At 44.3% G+C, this 13,567-nt stretch overlaps 1 pseudogene; it reads left to right on the forward strand.

The window, feature by feature from the left end:
- The first annotated feature begins 12 nt into the window (after positions 1–12).
- The window catches only part of LOC133628599 (cyclin-dependent kinase 7-like), a 47,823-nt pseudogene continuing 34,268 nt past the window's right edge, over positions 13–13,567 (forward strand).

Here is a 13,567-nt window from a genome sequence, read left to right on the forward strand (position 1 = left end):
CAGAGACGTACAATGGGTGAGTGCGGAGTCTGAATCCGCGGGTCTGTTGTTCCGCGAGGAAAACAGCTGGAGAAGGATGAAGTGAAAGAACGGAGTGACAGAAAAAGGCTTGGGAAATAAGAATGGGAAATAAAAAGTACTAGGCCTAGAGAAAATAAAAGGGATGAGGGGAAAAGTCCTGGGTGCATTCATCCGATCAGTCCTTGGGGAGGATGTTGGGAAATTGGGAAGACATGTCTTGTACAAGGAACAGGGACAGGAAAAAGATGACACAATATTGTTGTTTCATCTGGACCAAGGTAAGACCTGTCAGGCATTAAATTTCAGACTATGCTTCGTTGGATAGGCATATGTCATGGTTTGACATGATAGTCTTTTCTGGTAAGGGGGAAGGGGCTGTAAAGATGGCTCCTGTAAGAAGTTGCTCGCAACTCTCCCCAGCTCTGAGCCAGATCCACTTCTGGGGCTGAGCCAATTAGACGCTGCCACGATCACTTTTTAAGAAGAAGCCGGAAGAGGAGAGTTCTTCCTGTTTCTTCCTTCTTCTGTCCCTTCTTCTTCTTCTGGCTGGTGGTGGTGCAAGGAGTAGGAACAGTGAGAGAAACAACCATGCGGACTCCAAGATCAGTGAGGAAAGAGAGGAGGAGGTGTGCTGGAGCAGAGACTCCCCTGCATTTCTACGAAGAGGACTGGTGAAGTTGAGATTTATTTTCATTTCTTTAAAGACCCAACATCAGCGGTAGAGACTCATTTTGCTAATGACCCCATATCAGGGGCAGAGATTCATTCTGCTAAAGCTGGCCCCAGACCAGGGGCAGCAATTCACTTCATTAAAGGGCCCGAGCCAGGGACAGTGACTATGGCCGGAGGAGACCGTGTCCCATGTGGGGAACCCAACCACTTCACTACAGACCCCGAACCAGAGGCAGTGATTTTGTTCTTTAAAACTATGGCCAGAAGAGGCCATGTCCCGAAGGAGGGACCCTTTATCACTATGGCCGGAGCACTTATCTTTTTTATGTGTAACCTTGCTTATCTTTTTCCTCCCATTTTGCGGGGGTCTCCACCATCCTAACAAGGGTGGGGGTGAATGCGGGCACTGAGCAAGAGACTGTCATGGTGCTGCTGTGCTAGCTGGGCCAAACCACGACAGCATAGTAGGAGACTAAAGATTGTGTGTCATTTTGGTTTTTTTTTTGTTGTTGTTGTTACCTAGAGCGTAGTGGGCTATGTATGGTGGCTGAATACATTGTCTGCGCTTTTTTGTGACATTTTGAAGTAGACAGTGAAGCAGGACTGGTCTTTTTGCTGATGTCTGTGTCTTTCCTGTCGTCCCTGTCATTTGGCAAAATAAAATTAGCGTCACAGAGAGAATTGTTTAAAATGTCACTTTTTTAATATTGTGGTGGTTTAGTCAGGTGTCCACCAAGTCATACTATCACTCCCCCTCCTAAACTGGACAAGAGAGAGAGAGAGAAATATAACGAGCAGTTTTTGAGTTGAGATAAGGACAGAGAGATCACTCAGCAATTAGCGTCATGGGCAAAACAGACTCAACTTGGGGAGAAAAAGGTTTGATTTATTAAAGGAACAATAAGAACAGGGAGATGAGAAATAAAACTGAATCTTAAACCACCTCCTCCCACCCCTCCCTCTTCCCAGGACTCTGCTTCCTTCCCCCCCAGCAGTGCAGGGGATGGGGGATGGGAGTTGCGGTCAGTTCATTACAGATGGACTTTGCCGCTGCTTCTTCTCAGGAGGAAGCCTCCTCACACTTCCCACTGCTACACTGTGGGGTCCCTCATAACTGCTACAATGTGGGGTCCCCAATGTTGAACAAGACTGGCCCCAGAACCGATCCCTGAGGGACTCCACTGGCCACACGCCTCCAACTCGATTCTGTGCCATTGATCACCACCCTCTGGGCTCTGTCATTCAACCAGCTCTTGATCCACCTCGCTGTCCACTCATCCAAGCTACGTCCATCCAAGAACTCTCTGACTTCTTCCCTTCAATCAGTTAACAGTCCACCTCACTACCTGATCATCCAGCCCACACTCTCCGTTTTGCCATGAGGATGCCGTGGGAGACGATGTCAAATGCTTTACTGAAATCCAGATAAATCACATCCACTGCACTACCACCATCTATCCACCTGGTGACATCTTCATAAAAGGCTATCAGGTTGGTCGAACATTGGTAAAACCATGTTGACTGCTCCCGATGACCCTCTGTCATGGTTTGACACGACAGTCTTTTCTGGTAAGGGGGAAAGGACTGTAAAGATGGCTCCTGTAAGAAGTTGCTCGCGACTCTCCCCAGCTCTGAGCCAGACCCACTTTTGGGGCTGAGTCAATTAGATGCCGCCACGATCACTTTTTAAGAAGAAGTCGGAAGAGGAGAGTTCTTCCTATTTCTTCCTTCTTCTGTCCCTTCTTCTTTTCAGCTGGTGGTGGTGCAAGGAGTGGGAAGAGAGAAACAACCATGCGGACTCCAAGGTCAGTGAGGAAAGAGAGGAGGAGGTGTGCTGGAGCAGAGACTCCCCTGCATCCTATGGAGAGGACTGGTGAAGCTGTGATTTGTTTGCATTTTGCTAAAGACCCTGCATCAAAGGCAGAGACTCATTTATCTAAAGAAGACCCCGAGCCAGGGGCAGTGATTCTCTTCATTAAAGACCCTGTGCCAGGGGCGGTGACTATGGCCGGAGGAGACCGTGTCCCATGGGAAGGATCCTGTATCTGCAGAAGCTGTAACTGTGGGGAAGAACCCACACCAAAGCAGCTCATTAAAACTATGGCCGGAGGAGGCCGTGTCCCAAGGGAGGGACCCTGTATCTGCAGAAGACATAGCTGCTGGGAAGAACCCATACCAGAGAAGTTCGTAAAGGACTGTGTCCCGTGTGCGGGACCCTGTATCAGAGCACGGGAAGAATGAGAGGACTCGTCCTCCTCTGAGAAGAGAGAAGCGACAGAGCCCATCTGTGAGGGACTGACCTCATCCCCCATTCCCTGCCCTCCTGAGCCGTTGAGGGGGAAGGAGGGAGAGATATGGGGAGCAGTGAGCTGGGCCCGGGAAGAAAGGAGGGATGGAGAAGGGAGATCCTAAAGTGCTGGTTGTAATTTTCTCATCATCCTACTCCCTTTTTTGCTTTTATTCCGTTCTGTTTCTTATAGCATAAACTTTCCTACTTTCCTCTCTAGGTCGAGTACTGGAGTCTGTTTTGCCCAGAACCGTAATTGGCAGCGAGCCCTCCCTGCCCTTGTCTTAATCCACAACAACCTTGCTTATCTTTTTCCTCCCATTTCGCTGGGGCCTCCACCATCCACGGGAGACAGTCCCTCACGAACTTCCCCAGCGTGGGTCCTTCCCATGGGATACAGTTCCTCACGAACTGCTCTGGCAGCTCCTCACACCCTGCCCCAGCGTGGGTCATCCACTGGGAGAACAGTCCTTCAGGTACCGACTGCTCCAGCCTGGGTCCCTCACAGGATCACAAGTGCTGACAGCAAACCTGCTCTGGCGTGGGCTCCTCTCTCCCCACAGACTCCCAGGTCCTGCCAGGAACTTGCTCCAGGGTGAGCTTCCCACAGTCACAGCCTCCTTCAGGCATTCACCTACTCCGGCGTGGGCTCCTCCACGGGCTGCGAGTGGATTTCTGCTCCCCGCTGGCCTCCATGGGCTGCAGGGGCCCAGCTGCCTCACCATGGTCTTCACCACAGGTCACAGGGGAGTCTTTCTTTCAGGGCCTAAGCACCCTCCTCCCCCTCCTTCTCCACTGACCTTGGTGTCTGTGAAGATGTTCCTACATTCTCACTCCCTCTTGCTGCTGCGGTTTAGCAACTGCACCACAACTTCTTCCCCTTCTCAAATAGGTTCGTTATTCACAGAGGCGTTACCTCAGTCACTAATTGGCCAGGCCTGGGTCAACTCTGGATCCATCTTAGAATTGAATGGTCCTAGCCCTATCAGCTACAGGAGAAGCTTCTGGCAGATCTTTGTTTAAAGAAGCCACCCCTGTAGCTCCCCCTGCCCCCCAAAAAAAAAACCTGGCAAAACCACTACAAATATAAACAAAAGGAATCTGTTGAACTTAACATTCCTGAATGAAAGAAAAAAAAAAACCAATCAAACAAGAAATTCCCACCAAAAAACCCCTCCCCTACAGTTTGCTAGCTCTTAAGTGGGCTAAAGTCGAAAAACTGTGCAAACAATAAAAAGATCATCTGAAAGATGCCAAGCTACTGGATATATTAAAATGTAAAAAAAAAAAAAAAAAAAAGTATTTTGCATAGTCCAGGTCTTCTTGGAAATAGAAGAGGAAACCATTGCATTTAAAAAGATTAGATGCTTAGGTTGCACAGAGCAAGAATGAGTTCAAGTTTATCGACACTTATCTTTTTTATGTGTACATCTTTGTCTTGTAAGTTTGAGTATCAACCTGTAAATGAGATAAAATGACAAACTCATTTTTCCACCCATTTCTCTCACTTGTTGGTTATGCAAAGTTGATGTAGTATCCTGCATGGATCCTGGATTGTCTACTTCAATTTCTGTTCTCCAGAATAGACTTATTTTTCTGGAAAAAGAGTGAGAACAGTAGAGAATATGTGACTGCTAATTTGAACTTTGTCTTAAAGCATGAAATAAATTTTGAGCGGAAAGAATGAAAGTAAGTTGATCTTGCATAGTAAGCTTTCAATTTATATCCGTAAATTTACAGGTTATTATAAAGAATACTAGTATTGTGTTGTCACAGTCTCACATCAAGGCATATAGGCTGATGACTCTTCAAGGATTAGAATATTTCCACCAGTACTGGATTCTACATAGGGTAAGTATGTACTAATTTGACAGCTTTTATGCTGCAACATAAGTCATATTTGATAGAATCTAATGAAGATAGTTTTGAAGTTCAAATGTTCTTAATCCATAAGCATTCATGCTAGCTGTTTGGAGAGACAATAGCGGTACCAGAAATGTTAAGAGATCTTTCATATGAGGAAAGGCTGCGGGAACTGGGGCTGTTTAGTCTAGAAAAGAGGAGACTGAGGGGAGATCTCATTAATATTTACAAATATCTAAATGGTGGGTGTCAGGAGGTTGGGACATCCCCTTTTTTCTATTGTATCTAGCAACAGGACAAGGGGTAATGGGATGAAGCTGGAGCACAAAAAGTTCCATTTAAATATAAGAAAAACTATTTCACTGTGAGGGTGCCGGAGCAGTGGCACAGGCTGCCCAGGGAGATTGTGGAGTCTCCTTCCTTGGAGGTCTTCAAGACTCGCCTGGACATGTTCCTATGCGACCTGATCTAGGTTGACCTGCTTCTGCAGGGGGGTTGGACTAGATGGTCTCTGGAGGTCCCTTCCAACCCCTACCATTCTATGATTCTATGATTATTTATCATTTAGATATTTGTATAAAAATTTCTCAAGTTCTATATGATTTTGATTAGCACTATGAAGTGAGTCTGACTGGGGTGGATTGAACTTTCTTCACAATAGGTGCTAAGGTACTGTGTTTTGGATTTGTGACTAAAAGAGTGTTGACAACACACCAATTCTGGCTATTGCTGAACAGTGCTTGGGCACTGTAAAGGCTTTCTCTTTTTCCCACTCTGACCCAGTAAGTAGGCTGGGCAAGAAGCGGAGAGGGGCACAGCTGGGACAGCTGACCCAAGTAGGCCAGAGGGATATCTCATGCCATACAGCATAACGCTCAGCAGTGAAAACTAGGGTAGAGAAAGAAGGGATGTTTTTCTGCTTCCAAGGTGTTCATTGCTTGGAGACTGGCTGGGCATCAGTCTGCTTGTGCAAGGTGGTCAACCATTTCCATTTCACTGCTTATTTGGTTGGGTTTTTTCCTCTTTCCTTCACCTGTTAAACTGCCTTTATCGCTCCCAGAGTTTTCTTGCTTTTGCTCTTCCTGTTCTCTCCCCTGTTCTGCTGAGGGTTGGGAGATGAAATGAGAACAGAGTGAGCAAATGGCTGTATGGATGCTTTGCTGCTACTCAGAGGTAAGCCCATAGCCCACTGTTGCTGTATTAACTGTAGAAATCATGGAAGTGGTACAGTTTATTTGAAACATTAGCAAAGTCTTTTTATTACTCATTTGGCAACAACGCAGTTACAGCAGAACTGATGTTCTTGCAGCAAAGCTAAAACGTATCAAGAAGTAGGTTATTTTTTAAACTCTGTAGCTTACATATGATATTTAAATGGGTATGTTTTACTATGATTTTCATGTATGATGAAATACCTGGTCTCTTGTGGTTTTGGTTTTGTGTTTTTTTTTTTTTTTTTTTTTCTCAGAATATAGACTTAGGATAGAATCAAAAGCCTGCTGCATTTTAGAATACTGTTATGGCATACCTGCCAGAAGGTTTGTTATATGTCTTTTTTATCAACACTGACAAAATTTATTCTTTGCTTTCTGTACTGACAGGATCTTAAACCAAATCATTTGTTGTTAGATGAAAATGGGGGTTTAAGATTGGCTGACTTTAGCTTAGAAAAATCTTTTGGAAGCCCAAATAGAGTTTATACACACCAGGTAGTAACAAGGTAAGACGTTCTGTTTTGTTTCTTAGAGAGTGATTGTGTAGCTGTTTTGCAGTGTCTCTTGAAATATGTCATGTCAAATCTATATGGTCCAAGTTTGACATCTAGCTCATGTGATATAGCTGTAGTGGCAGGAGCCTCATGAAGAAAACACAAAGCATTGTTTAGCAAAGTCTCCATAAGAACTGCTAGAATATGTATCCATGGGGATTGTTCTAGGGTATGATACTCTTGAAACACATGGAAATAATAAGTATCTGTCAATAAGCATGGCTTTCAGAGCAGGACAGCTGTTACTTTCTGTTAATGATGAGCCTGAGAATCTTTTTTTGTAGCTAGTCATGTTACCTATTATGAGACAAAAGCTTGAATCAATTAAAATATTTATTGATGTTATTTATGGCATGCTTATTTAAGGTATGCTTTAAAAAGCAAGACTGCAAAATAAGCAAGGTGTTCCTTTTGTCTGCTATGATGCTAAAACTATTCAGGCAAATATGGTTTGTTTTAGAACCTTTATTAAAAAAGCTGAAATGCTACAGTAGCTTCAAATACAGCGTGTATCAGATCATTACATTAAACTTGATTGATCTTAGGCAGTAGAGGTAGCTGTTCTAAACAACTGCTGTCAAGCTTTATTTTGCATAAAACTAGTCTCTACCTAGGTCTGTTGATATGGAGATTTTTGGAAGCTGGAAGGAATTCTGTCTTTCTGTCATTTCTTCAACATAAAGTTGAAAGACTTTTGATTTATAAGATGCAAACCCGCCTGTTACTTTTTTCATTTGCACATCTGCAGTTCTGTTGCTTGTTGATCAGCTGAGTTGAAATTGTAGTTAATTTGTGATTATATGTGACCCTGATGATGCATGCACAATGTTGTTCAGTCTTTCTTAAACAAAGCACTTTGTAAGGTAGAGTGCAACTCTTCGGCGTCTGAAAAATATATAGGCAGGAGCAGTATCCTCTTTGTAGGATTGCTATGATGTAGTTTGAGACATGAACAAAGCTAGGTGAATTTTCTTTTTTTTTTTTTGTACCCAAATGTGTTTTCTTTCAGGTGATACTGAGCCCCAGAACTATTGTTTGGCATTAGAACGTATGGTGGTGGTGTCGATATGTGGGCTGTTGATTGCATCTTAGTTGAATTGCTCCTCAGGATGTCCTCAAATGTAAGCACTTTTTGTTTGTTCTTTGGTGTATTACTACTTAAAATGTGGACTTCCTCTCACTTGCTGACAGCAGCAGGCGAAGGCAGTTAGACTATTTAGGAAAGGAAGAGGAGATGCGGGGAGGAACTTCCCAAAGCTTGCTAACTGTAAGGAAAGTGTAGTTTTGAAATAGACTGAGTTTCTATAAGCATCACAATTGTTAGAAATCTTTAAAAACAATTGGGTAAAATAACTGCAACAAACTCACAGTCTTGGCTTGAGGAGAGTCAAGTAGATAACTCTTCCAGCCTTCTGAGTGTTATCCTTTCACACAGCCTTCTATCATTTTGCATTTGCTATGCTTCTAGAAATGTGACATCATGGATATATGCATTCTCTGTCCCATATACATTGTTCCTCAATAACTGTAAATAATTATCACCAGTGCCTTAATTGTGGGTATATTTGTAATGAGCAGAAGACTGATATTTTTCCAAGCTGTGGTTAGTCGGCAATACTAGAATGAAGCTGAAGGTAAACATCAGGCTAATCATATGCCACTTCTGAGTACGGTACACAGACGTAACAGTCCATAAGTATGTTTTACTGAAGTAGACCATTTATTATCCATCTCTTTGGAGACAACATGAAAGTGTGAGGTGAGGAGTGGAGGGTTAGGGCACAGACAGAGCTGAAAGCATCAAGTAACCTGCAGTATAATTTATCTTTCATGACTAAGTGGCTTCTGCATGGTTTTTGCACCATACTTTAAATGTTTGTATATTATGAACCAGATTGGGGGACTGGTCTGTCTGAAAACACCTTGAACGAAGTCTTTTGCCTTGATTTATCGTGCATAGATGTGCTGGTGTAATTTGGTTAGCAGTTCAGAAATGTAAATGTACAGTGTCTGTTTAAGCAGCTCCAGTGATGTGTACATAGTTAGACCCGCTAAAGTTGGATAAACTCAAAGAAAGTCAGAAAGCAGATAAGAAATTGTTGAATTCTGTTGATTCTTTGGTTTCTCACAAAGCAGAAAATGTCTTATGGTTCAGTTTTATCACTGTGATAGTTTTAAATGTATCTGTCCTCTTTCTTCCTGAGTGTTCTAGATTGAGGTACAGTACATCTTCTGGGAGCTTTACAAAAGCAGGGGGCTTTCACAACACCAAAGTTTAGTACACTGCCTAGTAGGGATGTTCATTGTGGTCTTTCTGTCCTACTTAGTTCACTGCTGCCTCTAATTCTTCATAATTTTGTTTTGATCACAAAGTCCCTTTTTTCTTGCATTGTGTGCCTGATGCATAAGCTACAAGTCGAACTGGGCAAGTATCCCCTTTTCTGTGTTCTGCTTAGTTTAAATGAGATGTGACACCGACTTATATCCTAGTGAGCCACTGCTCTCCCTCATGCTGTGATCCCATTTCATTGGTCTAACTACTGCTTGTGTGAAATTTGAATATATATAAAACCTTACTTCAGGGAGCAGATGATGGGAAGATCACTGTGACCAACAGACTTTAAACTGGCAACTGAGATGTAAAATATTTCCTCTCCTGTGTTTAATTATTTTATGTTGATGTGGTGGTTTAATCTTACATTTCATAGAATCATAGAATGGTAAGGGTTGGGAAGGGACCTGTAGAGATCATCTAGTGCTCTATCAAGTCAGCGATATCAAGAAACCACCTGAATCTATTTGGACATCTCTAAAAAGCTTCTAATATTCAGTGTACGTCTTTGTGGGCAGATGGTATGCGGAGATGTTTTACCCTGCAATTATGATAGATAGCTCAAAGCTCCTCTCTAGAATTGAAGTTCTGAACTGAATTCAATCAAATGCTGTTGCCTTCTTCCAGGTTCCTTTTTTGCCCAGAGACTCTGATCTTGACTAGCTGATTTGAAACACTGGGCACTCCAACAGAAGAAGGCTTTAATCACTTGCAGAAGTAGGAACAACTTGTAGGGATTTAAGTTGGCCTGGGTAAGTTGTAGTTTTGGGATATAATAAGAAACACCAGACCAACAGCTTTAGGGATAAACAGTTTATCTCAGAGTAATGTTACTGTAACAAATACAAATTAGTAGTACAGTTATCTTTGAGATGACAGTAAATTCAGTAATTTAGCAATACCAGGACAAACTTAATGTCAGTCCACACAATGACCTATCTAACAATGGTTATCAGGCAGACTAACAGGAAGCAGGGCATAACTTCTGATGAGCAACTTGGACCAGTTGATGGGTATGAGGAGTCCTGAATTTCCTGATCAGACTGTCCTCTTCTGTAGTTGTGGAAGCACTCTCTGGACTTGCTAACCAGTTGACACATCCCACCTCTGCTCCGCCTCTGTGCCAGTTTTCCTTTGTGTGAACAGTGCTCAGATGCTACCTTAAGCAGTGCACAATTACCAAACAGATCTATAGCCCTGTAAGATATGTGGTCACCATATGGAGGAGACACTGTATAAGGCAATACTAGCCCCATATTTTCACCTCTTGCTTATGTGACTGTGTGAGGGAAAGGGTGGTTGACTTGCCCTGGCAGCAAAAGGCCAAGACTGATGTTGACAGAACCCATCTCACTGGGAGGGTCAGGTGTAGAGAGGAGTCTGATCATGGAATGATTGTTACATTGAGACAAGACAGTAAGGTGGTATGCAAGTAACAATCAGAACAGTGTGGGCCAAAAGCCATGTACAGATCTTTAATATTGACAGTTAAAACCAGTAAGAAGCCACTCAAGGATAACAACTGGGTAAAGTAGTAGGATGTTCCATATCCTCCTAATGGTAGGAGGTCATCCTAAAAGGAATTCCTGACAACAGTGTTTGGCTTTTTTTAAAACACTTTCCAAGATTTGTCTGATCTCTGGTACAATGGTTATTCAAGTTTGCCGTTCCTGCTTCAACAGTCGATTGTTGTGGTTTTGCCCAGCAGGCAATGAGGCACCACAACAGTCTCTTGCTCACTGCCCTCCATCCACTCCCACTCTCCAGCGAGATGGGAGGAAAAAAGATAACCAAGGATATTGTGGATTGAGACAAGGGCAGGGAGGGCTCGCTGCCAATTACGGTTCTGGGCAAAACAGACTCTAGTACTCGACTGAGAGAGGAAAGTAAGGAAAGTTTATTCTACTGCCTACAAGAAACAGAACAGAACAAAAAGCAAAAAACAGGGCAGGATGATGAGAAAAATACAACCGGGCTCAGCTCACTGCTACCGATATCTCTACCTCCTCCCCCTTCAACAGCTCATAGGGGTAGGGAATGGGGGATATGGTCAGTCTCTCACAGATGAATATCTCCGACGTGGTAGTAGTGTAAAAGAGAGGATTGTTTAAAATGTCACTTTTAAAATATAAACTAAATGTATCAGTTCACCTTAACATTCCTGAATGAAAAAAAGAGCAATTAATTAAAAAATTGTCTATTGAAAAAGAAAAAGAACTTGTGAGCCCAGAACTGAACACAGGACTCCAGATGAGGCCTGATCAGGGCAGAATAGAGGGGGAGCAGAACCTCCCTCGACCTGCTGGCCACACTCTTCTTGATGCATCCCAGGATGCCATTGGCCTTCTTGGCCACGAGGGCACATTGCTGGCTCATGGTTAGTTTATTATCAACCAGGACTCCCAGGTCTCTCTCTGCAGAGCTGCTCTCCAGCAGATCAATCCCCAGCCTGTCCTGGTGCATGGGGTTGTTCCTTCCCAGATGCAGGACTCTGCACTTGTCCTTGTTGCACCTCATGAGGTTCCTCTCTGTCCAACTCTCAAGCCGGTCGAGATCCCACTGAATGGCAGCACAGCCTTCTGGGAAATCAGCCAGTCCTCCCAGTTTGGTGTCATCAGCAAACTTGCTGAGGGTACACTCTGTCCCCTCATCCAGGTCATTGATGAAGATGTTGAACAAGACTGGCCCCCGTACCGATCCTTGTGAAACTCCACTGGCCACACGCCTCCAACTCGATTCTGTGCCATTGATCACCACCCTCTGGGCTCTGTCATTCAGCCAGCTCTCGATCCGCCTCACTGTCCCCTCATCCAAGCCACACTGCTTGAGCTTTCTGATGAGGATGTTCTGGGAGACAGTGTCAAAAGCCTTGCTGAAGTCAAGGTAGATGACATCCGCTGCTCTTCCCTCATCTAGCCAGCCGGTTATGCCCTCATAGAAGGCTATCAGGCTGGTCAAACAGGATTTTCCCTTGGTGAATCCATATTGACTCCCCCTGATAACCATTTTTTTCTTCATACATTTAGTGACAACATTCAGGATGAGTTGTTCCATCACCTTTCCAGAGATGGAGGTGAGGCTGACCGGCCTATAGTTTTTTGGGTCCTCCTTTTTTCCCTTTTTGAAAACTGGAGTGACATTGGCCTTTCTCCAGTCCTCAGGCACCTCGTCTGTCCTCCATGATTGTTCATGATTGATGGAGAGCAGATTAGCAATCACATCAGCCAGTTCCCTCAGCACTCTAGGATGCATCCCATCAGGACCTATTGACTTATGAGCCTTAAGCTTGGCCAACAAGTCTTTAACCTCTTCCCCTTCCACCCAGGGCAAGTCCTCTGCTGTCCAGGCCATCCTACTCTCCTTGCTGGACTGGGCTTCCCGAGGTCCGGCCTTGGCTGTAAGGACTGAAGCAAAGAAGGCATTCAGTAGTTCGGCCTCCTCTGCATCTTCGGTCACCAGGGCACCCTCAGCGTTTAGCAGCGGGTCCACATTCCCCCTAATTTTTCTTTTACTGCCGATGTACCTGAAAAACCCTTTCTTGTTTTCCTTAACTTTCCTGGCTAGATTTAATTCTAGAAGGGCTTTAGCCTTCCTGGTTGCACCCGTGCATGCTGTGGCAAAGTTCCTGTACTCTTCCCAAAAGTATCTTAAAGTGCTGGTTGTATTTTCCTCATCATCCTGCCCTGTTTTTTTGGGTTTTGTTCTGTTCTGTTTCTTGTAGGCAGTAGAATAAATTTTCCTTACTTTCCTCTCTCAGTCGAGTACTAGAGTCTGTTTTGCCCGGAATCGTAATTGGCAGTGAGCCCTCCCTGCCCTTGTCTCAATCCACAACATTCTTGTTTTTTTTTTTTCCTCCCATCTCGCTGTGGTCTCCACCATCCTAAGGAGGGTGGGGGTGGATGAGGGGCAGTGAGCAAGAGACTGTTGTGGTGCTTCATTGCTGACTGGGCAAAACCACAACAGGTTCCATAAGCCAGGTTTTTGGGTTTGTCAGTATGGTTTGAATACATTCAGTTTACTACATTTGAAGATGTGTTCCAGTGTGCTGCAACCTGGGCTGAAATTGTAACAGTGCTCATGCAACCAGTAAGCTACCTTGGTGGTTCCACATTCCAAGTTGTGGGTTTGGGCTAAGGTTTCCTCAGTTTCATCTGCTGTTATTATGCTGCTATCAGCTGATCATGGATGCTGGTGTCCCCTATCAGTTCTACCCCACTGATTGCAACAGTGGCTTCAGCTCAGTCGTTCCACCTAGCCTCAGCCATGGGGTGAGCAGCCAAAGTGTGCAAATATCTTCCTAAAGAAGGTAGCCCCTAATTTCTGTAGTAAGAGCGCAGAAGGAGCATGGAAAAGCCACCAGATGCAGCTAGAACAGCAGCTCAGGGGTCCGACAGTATGGGCAGAGTAAGCAAAGGGCCAGGAATTTTAGCTGTCTGGGCAGTACTATGGCAATTGTCCATAATGATTTGGCCATCAGTGGTATAGATAGTGGTGTCACGCCCAAACCAGGCATTACTGCAAAGGATTGCTGAGCCGTCAGTAAACCAGGCATCCTCCTGCTGGGTGGTGAAAGGAGGGACTTGGGTAATTGGCAAATCTGCTACAGGAATGGGTAAAGGTGAGG

Source organism: Colius striatus, chromosome W, assembly GCF_028858725.1.
Source record: "Colius striatus isolate bColStr4 chromosome W, bColStr4.1.hap1, whole genome shotgun sequence".
In the NCBI taxonomy this organism is placed as follows: domain Eukaryota; kingdom Metazoa; phylum Chordata; class Aves; order Coliiformes; family Coliidae; genus Colius; species Colius striatus.